Source organism: Pantherophis guttatus, chromosome 2 (genome assembly GCF_059756535.1).
Source record: "Pantherophis guttatus breed Tessera chromosome 2, ASM5975653v1, whole genome shotgun sequence".
Classification (NCBI taxonomy): Eukaryota; Metazoa; Chordata; class Lepidosauria; order Squamata; family Colubridae; genus Pantherophis; species Pantherophis guttatus.
Window position 1 is genome coordinate 155299907 of NC_142064.1, and position 16396 is coordinate 155316302.

The following is a 16396-nucleotide window of genomic DNA, read 5'->3' on the forward strand; positions in this document are numbered from 1 at the left end:
GATCTTGCATTCTGGTCTCCATCTGGGGATGGGAAATAGATTCAGCTTGATTTATGGCCATAGTTCTGTGATGCAGATCACCCTATGCATGCAGAAAAATCTCAATTCGATCCATAGCGTTTCTGACTTTGACTGGAGGATGATTCTGACTGAAAACCTGGAAAGCCACTACCATATGTCAGCAAGGCTGAGTTAGATGGACCAATGGTCTCTGACTCGGTACAAGCAAACTTCCTATCTTCTGTGGACAGAAACCACTTGACCTGTCACATAAAATAACAATTTAATTAAAATAATCTTTTCTGTGAAGGCCCTGCTGGGGTGTCTGAATGGGAAATAGACATTCTCACAAATATCAACTAGTGTGAGCAACTCTAATTTATTACAATGGGAGTTTTGCATGAGTTTTTTCCCCCATTAGAATGCGGCTATTATGCATTGGTTTACTAGACATTGTCTCCCTGTGGGAGCAGAATTACATAAAACCAATATATATGCCATCCTACATTATGAGGCTGAGTGCAAATGCATTTACTTGTGACAACTGGTTTTCTCTCACTCCAGGCAAGTCATCTGTTCAAAGTTTGTTCAGAATTAAGCTTCCCTGAATACAAGTTGTGGCACCCATAACCGGAATGTCTGATGTAGTCAGTGTCCTGCATTTGGATGACACCTCTAAACAATCATGGATCAGTAGTTTCAGTGGGAGGAGGCTTAGCTGTGAACGTTTAGGTTTATGTCAAGCAAGCTATATGATAAAGATGAGCAGTATGATTCTCCAGATGTTGAACTCCAACTCCCATCATCTTAGTTGGCAAGGAGAGTTATAAAGATTGATGGGAGTTCTGTGGTCGAGTGCTATCCAGGAGGCCACACACTGTCCATTCTTACAATAAAGCATAATGTTCAGGTCATAGATATCACACAAAAATTCATTACCTATTCTGTGAGCGTTCCTTGCAGCATATTGGATTAGTAAATTTGATGAATGCATAACTCATAATGCTTTAATAATTTTCCTATTTGTGGGTGGGGCTTTAAATCTATACCACTAAATCCAAATCAAATTATTCTGTTCCTCTATAGGTAACTCATCCCTAAACATAGATCCATGAGAAATTGCAACCTGAACTATTACTTTTGAACAGCAAGTGAAATGTACTAGCAAACTAACAAATGTACTAGAGCAGGGGTCCTCAACCCCTGGGCTGTGACCAACTATCGGGTCATGGCCTCTTCACAACCAGGTTGCAAGAGTTTTGGGCCGAAGCATACATGTGTGCACAGCTCAAATTGCGCAAATCAAGCTGTGTGTACATGTATGTGCAGAGCAGCTTGCCACTTGCGCAAGTTGAGCAATGCATGCGTACACACCAGCCTGCTGCTTGCGCAGCCCAGTTCCCCTCCCCCTCACCATGCCACAGAGACTGGAGACTGCTGTACTAGAGTAAGTTTTCTTCATGTTCAACTTTATCCTTTATCCCCTGGAAGAGGAGTACCCAAGAGTAAATCTGTTTTTTTTTTTAAGAGCAGAAAGAAAGTGGTTATCTCCAATCCATTTCTGGATTATCCTAGCTACATGAGAAGCTTCACTATTTAACTGTAATTAAGTTATTCAGACCACTTGTTCAGTCTCTCTGGAGGAGTTTATTCTCTCCCATCAAATTTGCATTTAATCAAAGCAAAAATCTACCCATCCCACCCTTTTCTCAAAAGATTTACTTGTTGAAATTCTGCATGCTCTACAGCAGTTAAAATGCACTATTAGGAATCCTCTTCTGTCCACCATAGTATAGATGCTTTTGTAATCTCATTTCTGCCCCTGCCCTCCTTTTTCATTCCTTTGGAATGAATTTTTATTTGATACAACTCTCGGTAACTGCTCATCAGTTGATGTTGGGGATTGCACAGCTAAAATGTCCATTGGTGAAGTAGCCATTTTAGCTCTCCCTGAAATACAATTGCATACCAGAGCTTCCTCCTATCTCCCAAGGAGACTTCCACATACCATCACATTATCCCAGCTGCAATTCAATAAACAACAGATTCCTATGAATCATGCTGTCAGGGGAAAAATGATCTGCATTCATGACACATCAGGATCCTCCTGAAACAGAATCATGCAAGGATTGAACGAAAATGCCTCCCTCTTCATGATTTTAGTTTAGGGCTATTTTAATAAGGAACAGGAAAATAATTTTTGAAGTGAGCTCTTTTGCTACCTGTATTTACTTCTCTACATAATTACCCCCGTTCACATCATGCTTCTTCCAAAACGCGCAAGCTTCTTAAAGCCATCATGAAAAAACCTGCTCTTATCACATCCTGACGTTTTTTTTTTATCTCTTCCACTTTGAAACAAGAATTCACCAGTTTTAAGAACAAAAAGGAACTTTTGCTGCAACCTGACAGTCATTCGAGGCAACTGTGAAGTTGGATATCATTGTCCTAACCGATCCGCTATATACAATCCAAATCTGGCATCATGAATTAATTTCTATATATCATTAAAAACTCTTATGTCTGTAACCTTTAACTGGGCAAAATGGTGCATCGTAGGGCAAAACTTTTTCAATCAAGATACCTCAAATAGGGTAACTTATAGAATGTATTCAAAAGCTATGACCTATGGCTCCTGTGGAATTGAAATTGACTAATTTTATGTAGTAATTTGTAACATAATTATCATCAATAATTTTATCACATAAGGTAAAACACTGCCTGTGGTCAACTCCTGATGTTTGACTGTGCTATAGAGTTCAACATGGGCTACTTTCAGGGCAAATACATCTCTGAATATCTCCCCAAATTTTAAAGAATTTTTCAAGTACATTATTGTTAAAGCCATCGAGGAACCTGGTAACAAAATATCGCAAAAATGATGACCCAATGGGGGTCATGAGTTGTCTAGCATTTTCCCAAAACTGAATAACTATGGAACATTTGTTTGATTCAAATAGAGAAATGAGAAAATACCGTCTGGACTTGGTTGACGAGACAATGCAGAATTCATTTGTGAGAGTTTAAAGAAATAATATCTTTTATATTTCTGACAACTCCACAGTCAGCAGAAAAGCAATAGCCAACTTTCCTTTAGTATTGCCTTATCATGAGATGAATAGTTTCATGTTAAAACAAAAACACTGCCTAAGAGTGGTGAGGGAGGTGGGAGGATGACAATCTTGGCTGTCATTGCAGGATGGCGAACAGTAAAACTAAGATGAAGCAACCATCTGCAAGAGCCATTTTGTCTTTTAAGTAGCCAGCAAACCGAAGATCTTCTACCTCTTGTATTTAGTGGGAGAGGAAGGTTTCCTGGCCTATACTGAGGACAATGATGACTTGTGGTAAAGTGAAAAACAAACACTTCAGGGCACTTTTATAACCAGCGAACACAGCAACCCTTTAAGAAAACTGGTGGTGAAAATGTACAAGTCTGCAGCTTGTTGCTAGGTAGGAGGGGAGAAGCAGACTGCACGTTGAAGGGAGCAACTTGGCTCATGGTACAAGCCAATCTTCAGCTTCCTCAGGAAAACTGCCTTTTCCTAATGGTGCACACTTTTTTTTCTTTTTTCAATTAAGTCTCTTAAGGAGTTCTGGTAGCGCAGCAGACTAAAGCACTGTTATTAACATCAGCTGCCTGCAATTACTGCAAGTTCAAATCTCACCAGGCTCAAGGTTGACTCAGCCTTCCATCCTTTCTAAGGTAGGTAAAATGAAGACCCAGATTGTGGGGGCAATAAGCTAACTTTATATAAAAATATACAAAAGTATGAAGGCTATTGCTTAATGCATTGTAAGCCGCCCTGAGTCTCCGGAGAAGGGCGGCATATAAATCAAATTAAAAAAAAAAAGTCTCTTGGGGAAAATCGCCCAGGCAGCTACAAGCAGGGATTAAAGGAACTTCTGCAAACTTAAAAGAGCAGCAAATTTCTTGTTTGGGCCACTATATCAACAACTGAAATAGTTAGATAGACGACAACAGGAGACTCGTGGAATAAAGAGGGGAAATAGGGCCAAGGGTGAAAGGAAGAGAGACTTTCCAGGGCCACGAAGTCTTTGGCATTTTGCCAAAACATTCTTCACACATCTGTCACTGCTTTCAGCCGCAAACTGGTTGGGAAAAAGAAGCTGACTTCATTTCAACTTTTGGGCATCACGCTTTAAGGAGGATACAGAGAAACTGCAACAAGACATGCTAAGATGTAGCTACTTTGCCTGAGGGATCTGGCAGATGCTTGGCTAAGAAAAAGAGTAAATTTCCAGCAAGTTTTTAGGAAAGGGTAACATGTTGAGAAGAAGGAAGCAAAACCTAGAATGAGTTTTGAATGTACAAAGCAAGGAGAAAAGCCCAGAGGGAATTCTGACAAGGCTCTTCTGTGAGCAAAATGTGGAAACCAGGAATTTCGTCAAAGCTTGTTCCAGCCTTACCTGGGCAATCCTGCAGTGGACAGAAAATCTCCAGTGAGTTTTGAGAAATGACTAAACCTTTTTTGTCTAATAATTCTAATTGTATGCCTACCACAGTAGTATCACTATTTAATTATTTTATTCACAAAATCGGTCATAAAATTTATCATTTTAGGAGATAGTATCAGAAATTTAGAGAACTAATTCAGTGTGATGTGCACACTTAGCAAGTGAGTTGAATTATGAAGTCTACAAAGATGGCCTTCCATTTTGTTACAGAAGTACAGGTAGTCCTCGATTTACAACCATTCATTTCGCGACCATTCGAAATTACAACGGCACTGAAAAAAGTGACTTATGACCATTTTTCACATGACTGTTGCAATATCCCCATGGTCACATAATCAAAATTCAGATGCTTGGCATCTGACTCATATTTATGATGGTGGAAGTGTTCCAGGGTCATGTGATCACCTTTTGCAAACTTCTGAAAAGCAAAGTCAGTGGGGAAGCCAGATTCAATTAACAACTGTGTTATTAATTTAACAACTGCAGTGATTCACTTAACAACTGTGGCAAGAAAGGTTGTAAAATGGGATAAAACAAATGTCTCGCTCAGCAACATAAATTTTGGGCTCAATTGGGATCATAAGTCAAGGAGTACCTGTACAGATGAACTTCCTAAGCTGCAACATAACCCATAGTGATGTTGTGCAGGTAGCCTATTAGCTATAGGATTTCGGGTCTGGAGATAGCCTGCTTTCTCTTTTTGGGGAGAACGGGAGGGGGGGTTTAATAAGATATGGGAAAAGTTACTGGAAAAGCCTATTACCATATCCCTTACTCCAGAGTGCAGCCTATGGAAGGGGTCCAAACCCTTTGGAGGAGACCAAAATAAATACAAATAATAAAAAGGAAGCTGTGACAATAACAGGAATGTCACCCTTCCATTCTCCCAAAGACAATTAATGCCTTCCTTTGAAGCTCTTGTTCTAGTTATTCATGTGCAAGGACTTAATTCCTTCTCCATCCTGATCTTTTGTTCACTCATTACTCTGGAAGTGCACAGAAACCGCAGTATGTTTATCTTAGCCACTAGCATTGAAGCACTTGGAAAGCCGGAAAAAATAACTGTGGAGAAAGAAGAGACCTCACTTGCTCTTGGGGGAGCAGCTTCAAAGAGAGTTGCTAAGAGAATGCAAGAACCATTTAATGATTGGTTAGCATTGTTTTCCTGTCTGACAACTGAGGAAAAAAAAAAAACTACTGGACCTAAATAAATTATATATTTATTTGAATCATTTCTTATATCTCTCCCTTTAGCAGTGAGGACAATCCCAGGACAATCATAGTATATACAATATTTTTAAACAGCAATAAAATTCAAAATCATGTTTTACATTAATGCAAAAGGGCCAATTCTTAATCAAGGGAATGACAGAAAAGCTTCACCTTCACCTAATGGCAAAAGATAGCTGATGCAGATACAATCTAATCTCCAGGAGAAATATATTGCACATCCCACAGCAGGCATGCCATTATTCAGAGGGTGCCATATGAGTCCAGAAGTTCTGTTTGATTACCTTATCAGCAAAAGTGACTCCCAGGAGATTTCAATGCATGAGCAGAATAATATTCGGTCTTAACTTTTTATATATCAAAGCTAACACCATGGACCAGGTTCAATAACAAACAGACTAAATTCACGCAAAGAATTATGTCATGATTTGTATAGTCATAGTTTACTAATAAACCAGGGATGTCAAACTCATGTCATCACGGCAGTGTCACGTGATGTATTGGGATTTTTTTTCCCCCTTCACTAAACCAGGCGTGGGCATGGCCAGCGTGTGAAGCATCCGGCCCACAGGCCAGGAGTTTGACAGCCAGCCCTGAAATAAACCACTATTGGCTGGACTCACACACACATTAAATGTTAAACCGGTTTATAAATTGCAGTGGCTAGCTTTGTATAACCTTCTAAACCAAAGTTGAATATAAACTGCTTGATAGTGCAACGTGAAATCCAGTCACTGCCTGCTAATATGGTCTTTAGGGATTATGGCAATGAGATCTTTCACTATAAGTCAGCAGAAATCATCGAATTGTGTATGAGCTACAGTTTCCAAACTTTCTTCAGTAGCAGCTCTTGTGCTGTACCATAACAGAGCATATTTACTGTAAACAACTGCAACTGGAAGTAGGCATGGCAATACTTCTGCAACAGAGTTAACCTCCCATCAGTCAGGAAGGAATACTTCCAAGCGATGGGCTTACTCTACTGCTCTGCCCAGAGGAAGCAGTCCTTCCTGGAAATCCATTCTATTTCCATATCTCCAGGCAATTTAATTTTAGTGCTTTTCATTCAAATTACTCCTTGTCCAGGTTTTAAACAAGTACAGGTAATCCTCGACTTACAACAGTTCACTTAGTGACCGAAGTTACAACGGCACTGGAAAAACTGACTTATGACTGTTTTTCATACTTATGACCATCACCGCATCCCCATGGTCATGTGATTTACATTCAGATGCTTGGCAAGGGGTTCATATTTATGATAGTTTGCAGTGTCCCAGGGTCATGTGATCCCCTTTTGTGACCTTCTGACAAGCAAAGTCAATGGGGAGGACAGATTCACTTAACGATTGTGTTACTAATTTAACAACTGCAGTGATTCACTTAACAAATGTGGCAAGGAAAGTCGTAAAATGGGGCAAAATTCACTCATCAAATTTCTCACTTAGCAAGATAAATTTTGGGCTCAACTGTGGTCATAAGTTGAGGACTACCTGTACCATCACAGTTTCACCAAATTCCATTGGAAAAGAGAGAAAGAAGACTATCAGTGATTAATTGAATGCAACTACCTCATAATGCTTTGGCATAAGTATTCTGTGTGTATGTGTGTGCACTTGTGTGTGCATGTGCATGTATATGAGTGTAAATATGAATATAATTTTATAATTATTGTTTCATCCCAAATTTCCTGTTCTGACCCATTGGTTTCATACAAAATAACCTTTCTGGAACTAATCCTGGAGTGAGGAATGGTGAAAATGGTGAATGGTTATCTTTTTCTTCCAATCTACAGAGCCATTCTAGAAGTATAATGTGGGCCAAAACTAAAAATGAAACGGGTCATGCTTGATACATTGTTCATAACATTTAGCATTAAAATAAATCCCTAAATGGGACCAAAGCTGTTTCAGATCAAAACCAGGCCTGAAGTCACATAGCAACAAGTCCCAATCAACTTGGTGTCCTCTGGATTTAATGGGCTTCAGCTCTATTTGTGCTTGATGTCTGCGCATTTCTGCCTTGTAGAATAGGAAAAGAAAACATACTGGGTGAAATTCTTGCCTATATCATAGCAGAGAGGTTTAATTTTTCCAGATCCAAAGTTGCACTTTACCTTTGAGTGGCATGCAAATAGCTTTACAACAAAAGCAATAGACCAAATGTAAATCTGATTTAAATTTTCATGTACAATAACTAAATATATTAAACACAGTTAATATAGCTGCTTTCCAATCATGAATTTTAATCAGGAAATTAACAATTTCTCCTTTCTGTCACATTAAAAATTTGGCAGTACCATTTGGAGGCGTCAGGTTCCCTGCCTTGAACTTGACAGAAGTTTCCCAGTTATTCGTCACACTACTAGATAAAAATCTTCCTTGTGCAGTAGGATGAAGCCACCTAAAATAGTTGATTGCCCTCTGTCAACACAAAACAAATGCTATAAGGTAACATTTGTCTTTTTGCTTTCTCCATCTGAGCACAGGCAGAACGTCACATCCAATAGTTGAAATAGGCCTTGCCAAAAACATGGTATGAATTGTGAGTTTTTGTCAGAAATCAGGTGATGGGCAGGTTAGGGCTCCAGAAAATTTGTTGAACCAGCAAGTTGTTTTGAAATTTTTAATTGGAGTTGGGGGTTTTGTAGAACGCTGATATAGTTTGCCTTTTCCCTAGGGCTGAGAGTGAGTGACTAGCCCAACGTCCAGTTGATGGTAGAAAGGAGACCTTGACTGGAAGTCAAATAGGCCATTTTAGAGAAGAGGTCCTTGAGAGGTGGTACTTCAGTTACAGAATCCAGAAAAATAAGTACCATGAACTTGGAGAAGGAGAGGAGGGGAGAGGAGAGGATGCAACAAACTAATAATTAGCCATAGGTCTGATAAGATGAAATGCAATTCAAAGCACTTGATCTAATAGAAGGCTGGCAAAAGTCATCAAAAAAGGCTGCACTCTTTTAAATAACCCCAAATAACCAGCTAGCTACCTTGCTCAGGGATTCTGGCAGTTGAAGTCCACAGGTTGTAAAGGTGCCATAGTTCCCCTCCCCCATGCTAGTTTTAAACCTCTTCCCTCAAGATATATATAGCTGACAATTCTGGTTAAGCTTCCCCTTTTCATTGATAAAGGGAGAGACAAATGGCAAAGTTCCTGAAGGTCATCCATATTCACCTGCATGTAAATGTCCTTCCTTTATAGATCATGGATTCAGTATTTCCCAGCAATGGGAGTCTTAGAAAGCTTCAAGTTTTCTGTATCTTCAATGGAGGCTGAAAGAGGGTCATGAGGCATCATCCCACTAGTTCTGAATGTTTGGAATATAACGGACGCAAAAGTCAAACTGAAAAAAACAAAATGCTTAACTGAGCTTTGGATAAACCTATAGATGTTCTAGATTTATCTGATCTATTCCAGCTGAAGTTGTGGGTCTCTTTCAGGAAATGGTGCCAGGCTTCCTCTGAGGCAAAAATAGATAACCCCCCAATTTCATTCAGCCAGTAGGAGGTCTTAAGGTGGGAGGAGGGGCAGAAATCACATAACCAAGACGGTTGTCTTCAAATCATGAAGCAGATTATAAAAGCACAAATCTAGGTGACAGAGGTAACACGGATTTCTTTTTGACACCTGGTTCTTGTCTGCATTCTTGTTTCCCCTTATCTTTCTGCTCCCACTGCCTGAGCATTTTTCATGTAGACTACCCTTCTTCCACGTCAGCTGCTCTCATTTCTATGCAAGTCTTCTACTACTTCACCTGAGGCCCAGGGTCTTACTGCCCCTTGTGCCTGAAATTGCCTGCGGAGAATCTATATAATGTTACCTTTTAATATATTTTAAATGGTTCTTTCAAATTTTCTTTTTTTTATGAAGATACATAACCCTACCATCTACACTGCTTTACTATAACTCTCTCTCTCTCTCATTCTGAAATAAACATATTCTATTTTCCTGTGTACCTCTACTTTTTCTTTTCTCTTTTCTTCCCACTATTCCTGGTCAGATTTTAAGGAGTCCTCTTCTCAGAGCAGTCCCCGTTATTTTCTATTTTATAAAATGCCATAGCAGCACATTTATGGTGGGTAATAAAGGGGAAGAAAAAGTTTGGCATAGTGTTTACAGCACCAGGCCAGAAACTGGAAGATCAGTTCTAGTCCTGCCTCAAGCACAAAGCCCACTAGGTGATGTTGGGCCAGTCACTCACTCTCAGCCCTAGGAAGAATGCAATGGCAAACTATGTCAGCATTCCATAAAACCCCAACTCCAGTTAAAAACTCCAAGACAGGCATCTTCTTAAAGTTCCCGTTTATTAGAGTACATATACTGGCACATCTGGGAAACCCTGAATCTGAGAGTTCCGGGTTTCCCCCCAGAAAATCAAAATCCCAAATCCAGCCCCTGCACCCCTCAGTCCATCACATGGCCTAATCACCATCCGTCCCAACTTGAGCCACCACTTCAACCACTTCTTCTCCAGATGCAGGAACACCAAGAACTTGACCAAAAAGAAGAATGCTATTATGTCTAACTAGAATCCCTCTACTAAATCCCCCCTCCTACTTTCCCAAGTGCAAGAAGGTGGCAGCGTGGAAGCTTCCAGTTTTAATATGGCTTCCAAAGCTGATAAACTATTTCTAAAAACTTGCCAAGAAGATTGCAGGAATTAGTCCAGGCAATTGCCAAAAGTAAACACTGATTTGAAAGTGCAAAAACCAATAATAATAATAAGCTGTAAGACTATACAGATTTGGGGATTCCATTTTTTAAAATAATTGACGAGGGAAAATCGGGCTATCTTTCTTGCCACTGAGATTTGCAAAGCAACGGCAGCACCCCCTCTAGAATTCCTGAAAATCCAGATCATGTCATTTCCCACTTGTAACCTTTCTTTTCTTTTTTAACATGGTTTTGTCTATCCTTTTTCTTACTACCAGCACTCTTGAAAAAAGAGAAGAGAAGAAATGCCTGCAGAATGTCTTTGGGCTGGTAGATTTTCCCTGGAAACACCATTTATGTTTCAGTGGACAAAAAGGAAAAGTGTGAGCTGGATACTTTGTGTGAAATCACTGCAATGTTTCAACAACACAAGAGACGAAGCACAGAGAACACAAGCTAACGCTACAGAAATAAAAAGAAACCAAGAACTCTGGGATGCCAAAGGTGGCTTGAGGGAAAGACTCAGTGGGAAAGAGATTTAAGCAGAACATGGATGGATGAATTTTCAGCCTGGTGGGATTAAAGTCACAGTGGGCAACTCTGGTCCCAGAAGCTATATGCAGCGGCATATCCCATTTTCTCTGCCCTTAGATTGTTTTGCTAAAACTTGGCATGACAACTTACACTGGGGCGGAAATTGAGGGGTCATACAGGTACCTTCTGCTTTCATCAAACTTAAGGCACCAATTTAAGGCACTAAGTACCCCCTGAACATAATTTAAAAATTAATATCTTTCCCTGCACTGTTAACAACAGAAACCTTTTTCCAAAAAGCACAATGCATAGGATTACCACAAAATATTGGGTTTCTATGGATTATAGAAATAGAAAGGATACTGATACATAGACAAACATCTACAAACACGTCTCCAAAGGGACATTTTTCCCAACACTGCTGTCACCTTCTGTCTGTGCAGTGTCATTTTGGTCAAGATGGCGGCACCTTGCTTGACTGCGGCTGCTTCAGCGCTCAAAAGTTTTGATGAAAGAGCCATCTGAATTGAGTGATTCTATAAGAATTGTGGCAAGAAAGCAGAATGTAATGCTAAACTGTTATAATATATATACGTATACGTGTGTGTGTGTATATTGTGTGTGTGTATGCATTTTCTTTTGAGAGGGGCATCAGAATTTCATTTTTAATGTGTCCCAATGTCTTCACAGAAAAAAAAATCATAGTAAGAGTTTTCTTTCTCTCTCTTTCTCTCTCTTCCCCACCCTCTCATTTTGTCATTTGCAGCCTGAATGATGGAAACAAAAGGAATTATTCAATAATGTTTTAAAAAATCATTTAGTGGCATCCCCTTTCAGAGTACTGATTTTTCCCTGCTCTAAATGAGCAGGGAAAAATCAAGAAACCTGCTGATTTTGAGATGCAAGAATTTAAGTGGCACCTGGAGGGAATCAGGCAGAAATTGTCTTCCTCCTTGTCGGCCTGCAAAGAACAAAGTCTGGTGGCTAGCCAGTGCAACTGCAGCAAATTATACAAACAGCATCGAGTTTGTTCCAGTGGGAGTTTGTTCCAATGGGAAGGTGCACTTGGCTCAAACAGAGCTAATCTGACATCATATGTGGATGTGTGTTTATGCACACATGCACACATGCACACACAAACTGTTCAAGATCTTGCTCATGGCCAAGGGGATAGAAACAAGCAGAGAAAATGGTTATCAGAGTCCTGACAAACACAATAACTTTTGTCTAGCATAAACCAAACATTTCTATGCATTTTGTAGCCCAACTATATTTAGATTTCAAAAACAGCAAGCTCACCACCCAAATTGCTAAATGGGGATCAACACATTTGCATGTGCTAATTTTTATACATTGAGAAATAATTGCTATAATTTTAATATAAATGCAATTCATTACATCATATAAAGTATCCTTTATCAAAACTTTTAATTCCTCAAATAACATATATTGATTAGGCTAAGTCCTATGTTGGACTAAAATTTTAGAGAGAATATAATATTTAGGGACTAAAAGATTTTTACAGTAATAGAAAATCCTTCCGTAAGGTCAGGTTGAGCAACATAGATGATAGGTTACTCTAGCTCAGGGCTGTCAAACTGGTGGCCTACGGGCCAGATGCGTCATGCACAGGCCACGCCTATCCCAGCTCCGCAAATGGGAAGAACATCACCAAACATCACGTGACGGCAATGTGACGCTGCGAGTTTGACACTCATGCTCTAGCTCTTTTGCTATCAACTCAAATCTTTTTTTCGCCAATAGAAATATTACAGCTTCAGGCCTATACAGTACAGAAGAGATTGGATAACCTTTTGTCTGAAATGATATAGGGCATCCTACTTATAAATGTTAGGAAATCTTATTGCCATATATAAACTTATTGCCATACATGAGCATACAGAAGCCTCACAAAAATGTTTAATCCATGAAAATAAGGAGAGTGTATTATAACAAACATGCCATTCTCCACTGTTACTTCCCAGATACTGATTTTTTAGATACAAAAAAGCCCTGGAGATTTTGTTAAAAACTGCATCTGTGAAAAAGTAGAGGAGCAGGTTCTTTCCAGCATAGTCACCAGATGAGTCTTTATACACCTCCTTTGGATAGAGATGCATTTTAAGTACTCAGTAAAAACACCTTGACCAGAACTTTAATTTTTTAACTGTGCCTCTTTTACTCCTGACAATTAGCAAAGTAACTTCTGGATATTTTTTATAATAATTTGATTAAATATTACAATTAGAAAAGATAAAAACTAACACAAACTAAAAAAAAAGAAAAGGGATAAAAAGAAAAAATGACATGGTGCAGAAATAAAAATAAATACAAATATAGTAAGAAAAAGAAAATATAAAGAAATGACTTCCTCTTCATCACTATTAACAATTTTAGTAACTTATCTCTTAAAATACGACAAATAATCTCTACTTCCTGTATCTCATCTCTTATCTACAAATTAATTCTTACAGTCTCATCATTAAGTCAGCAAAAATCCATTATAGGTTACCATAAATAACATATTTACTTTAATATTGATCAAATAAACCAACCTTATATTTCTTCCTTTTATTTTTGACAATCTTGATCTTTAATCCCTTCAGATGCTTTAGAACTGTGTTTTTTTTTAAAAATCTGCCCCCCAAAACTCCTTCCAAACTTTAACAGGTCTCTTTTATAAAACCAATATAAGAAAAGCATCAAGGTCATTCTTTTAGTTTCCCATTTGAATATACCATTTACTTATGGAGACATCAGCTGATTTCATTTGTATATTCTGTGTGGCATGTAATCTTTTCTTTAAACCTTCTTCATCAAGTATTAAAGAAAACTCATCCAGTGCTATCAAGCTTGTTGAGCCAAAGGTTCCTAATAATTGAAAAGAAGCTATTTCTGAAAATGATTTAAAAATGAGCCTTGACAAACCTTTTGTCCATAAAGGATATATTATGGTTATGAGCTTGATTGAAATCCTTCCACTCCCAGCTGCTCAACTTCCAAGTCATCACAAAAAACTTCAGTTTCTGCAGTTTAATCATGACGAAAAGCTGTCCTGGGTACAAATGGCCAATTTCACGATTTCTCCTTTTTTCGAAGAGGCTTCACCAACCAGAGTTCATCTGACTACTGATCTCTACCACTATACTGCTACTGCTGCTACTACTTCAGGAATGTCTACTTCACCACGAATCCTTATCAGAAGCTGGAATAAACAACTTGGTCAGGTCAGTAAAAATGCTGATTTATGCTACTCTAGTATTCTGCAATTGGACTGCTGCATAGATCCAATGCCAGCCCTAATGCCAGAAAGGACATCTGCATGATTGATTCTCAAACTGTAGAGAGAGTGTAGTGGTCAACTACATAGGACCATTTATCTCAATTCAGTCATTAAATGCACCAGAACAGGAAGACTATGAAGTTTTGTGGTTGTAATCCAAAACATCATTTTGCTTATTCATGGTGTTGATAATAAAGAAATAAATGGGACTTATGTCAGCACTGCCATACCCAGTACCCTACAGAAGTATAGAATTTAACACACAGTGTCGAATACATTATCCTGAAAATATGCTTTTAGAAACAATTTGTCAATTCTTAAGACTGTGGAGATGGGTATTATAATACATTGGTAATGTCTTCTGAGATCTCTAGAATTCAGAGGAATTTCAGAATTCAGGTTCTCAAACCCTTGCATAATTCCTTGCCTCTTCACCCAACAAGCAACAAAATGAATTATGTAGCGTATGCAATTATATGTACATTTTCCTAATGTGCATAATGGTACATTAGAAGAAGAAGTCACATTTTCTAGATGCAGAATAGGTATAGGTCTGTCCATCTGATAAAGTCTTTATGTATACTCCAAACCCCAAAGTCATGGATGCTGGTGTATTTACTGGCCAGATCCTTTAGCACAGGTGGCCCGCGGGCCAGATACATCACACACAGGCCACACCCACCCCGGCTCCGCCATGGCAAAAAATATGATACGTCACAATCTGGCCCATGATGCAATCGAGTTTAACACCTGTGCTTTAGCATCGTCATGCTAAGCAGTATAATAGTAATGAAACAAACAGAACGTTAAAAAAATTGAAATTTATGTAGTTACTTACCAAGCACATCTAACTTATATTAAAATAACCAAAATATATTTATAATCCCCAAGGCATGTCACAACTTTTGAGCACCCCTAATGTTTGGAAATTGAAAGTTGAAAAATTTGACACACACTAATTTTAGTATAAGGGAAAAATAGAAGTGTCCTCTTGTTAGATCCCCCAAACTGAACAGAGCTTTCTGGAATTATATGTATTTTTATCATTTAGAACTCCAGGTTTAATCCTAACCATCAGTCCTGGGACAGTATCCACGGAATTTCATTTTAGCATATAATCTAATTGAGAAATCCCAGGCTACAGCCCATCTGTGATTTTATAGGGCTGCTGGCAGTAAATTAGATCCATCCCCCTCTATTGGATGTGTTGTCATTTTTATGACTTTGGGGGGTTACATAAAAGGCGAATGGGGAAAACAGGAGCAAGGGAAAGTCAGGCAAGCAGTCAAAGGACTAACCCATGGTGCCAAACTCCTTCCCCCTTTTGAATGTTTGAAAATTCTGGTTAGTTTACAAAAATCACACTCAGTATCAGTCCTTGGCTGGAACACAAATCTTGTTGAAGTGTAGAACAAGAGGCAACTTCAAACAGCTGTTGGCTTGTGTCAGAAACGATACAGTGAAATAACAGGGTGGGGTTCCTAAGTCACAGGCTACAGCAGAGAAGCAGAATGTTTAGATTATAGAAAATTGTGTACACACATGCATACAGCACATATTGTGCATGCTTACAGACAGATTCTAATAAAAATCAGGTTAGAGTTCTTGGTTCTTGTTCAGGTTTTTTTCCCCTCCTTATACAAAATGCTTGTGATGACACCGTTCATTTCAGTAAAGGAAGCAATTTGGCAAGTAGAACTGCACTTGCTGTTGAAGAAAGCTGAGAAGTGGTTGGAGATTGAATAACTCTGTAGATACATTGCAATCGTCGGGGAAGGATCTTCAGCCTGAGATATTTATGTAGTGTTATACAATTAGTCACCCTTCTTGTCCATTGCTCACTGAGAATTCAATGAATAAAATAACACTGCCTGTCTTTATTCACAGGGGCATAGATGTGGTCTACAATGCGGGGCCAATCTGGCATGAGCAAAGTCAATATAGCTTAGCCATGCTGTCACTGTAAAAATAGGTAAACTACCAATAAAACAGATAAAGAAACAAATACACATATACAGTATAATGGTGATGGAAAAGCACCTGGCCTGGATAGCAGGGTAAAATTGTTTAAGATAGAACTTCTTAATGCAATATTCAAAAAAGGATTAACCCTTGGTGAAATTGTTTAAGATTTTTTTTTTCAAGACTGGAAAATAATTCTTAGTGTTATTTGTATTCGTCTTTCTCTTTAAACCCTTATCTTCACAGGTAATTTTGAAA

At 38.7% G+C, this 16396-nt stretch overlaps 1 long non-coding RNA gene across 1 annotated transcript; it reads left to right on the forward strand.

The window, feature by feature from the left end:
• Positions 1-4077: 4077 nt before the first annotated feature.
• Positions 4078-12216, forward strand: LOC148115388 (uncharacterized). The gene is made up of 2 exons (XR_015732465.1): positions 4078-4464; positions 10638-12216. It is a non-coding gene; the product is annotated as an uncharacterized LOC148115388 (long non-coding RNA).
• The last annotated feature ends 4180 nt before the right edge of the window (positions 12217-16396 follow it).